The sequence below is a fragment of the Falco punctatus genome (genome assembly GCF_963210335.1).
Source record: "Falco punctatus genome assembly, chromosome: 11".
NCBI lineage: Eukaryota > Metazoa > Chordata > Aves > Falconiformes > Falconidae > Falco > Falco punctatus.
In genome coordinates this window covers 11,736,159-11,737,162 of record NC_137591.1, presented here as the reverse complement: position 1 = coordinate 11,737,162, position 1,004 = coordinate 11,736,159, and positions in this window count along the sequence as shown.

Below are 1,004 nucleotides of genomic sequence, written 5' to 3'. Positions count from 1 at the left end.
GCCGCGCCTCTAAAGGGGAGGCGGGGGCGGGGGGCGCCGGGGCCGCGCCGCCGCCGCCGCTCCCATTGGCCGCCGCCGCCGCGGCAGCGCCCATCGCCGCTGCTAGGCAACGGCGCGCCCGCCGCCGGCGGCCACACACGGCGGCACCCCCTACCGCCCCCCCGCCCCGCACGGCCCGGCCCGGCCCCGCCGCGGGGGGGAGCGCGTCCCGCCCCGCCCGCGGACAACGGCACCCCCCGCGCCCCGGGCCGCCCCCCCTCCCGCGCCCGCGGCCCCCCTACAGACACCCCCAGGGATGGGCAGGTGTCCGCCTCCCCCCCCCCCCGCCCGCCCAGCAGCACCGCAGGGGTGGGCACCCCCACGCTGCCACCCCGCCGAGGGTAGGCAGCCCCCCCGTAGCTGTCCCCCGAGGATGAGCACCCCGCAAGCAGGGCAGCCCCCCCTAGACAGCCTCAAGGCTGGGCATCCCCCTGTAAGCACTCCCCTTAAAGGTAGGCGGGCCCCCCGTAGCTGTCCCCCAAGGACGGGCACCCCATAATCAGGGCAGCCCCCCCATTGCCACCCCCAGGAATGAACATCCTTCTCCCACAGCTACCCCGCAAGGGTAGGCAGCCCCCTGGAGCTGCCCCAAGGGATGGACATCCCTCCCAAGGGGGCCCCAAGGGCAGGATGTCCCCCCCATAGCCTCTCCCCGAGGATGGGCACCCACTCATAGCTACCCTCCCTCGTCCAGGCACTCCCCTCAGAGACCCCCACCCAGTGCTGGACAGACCCCTCATAGCTGCCCCAAGGGCCAGTATCCCCTCCAGGGCCAGGCATCTTCCCACAACCACTTCCCAAGGGATGGGCAGCCCTCCTAAGGGCAGAATATCCCCCTACGCCCACCTCCCAAGAGCTGAGCAGCCCCCCCAGCCACCCCCTAGCCATCCCAAGGGATAGGCAGCCCCCTCCCAGAGTCTGCGCATCTCTCCTATAGCCACCCCAAAATATGAGCATCCTTCCTT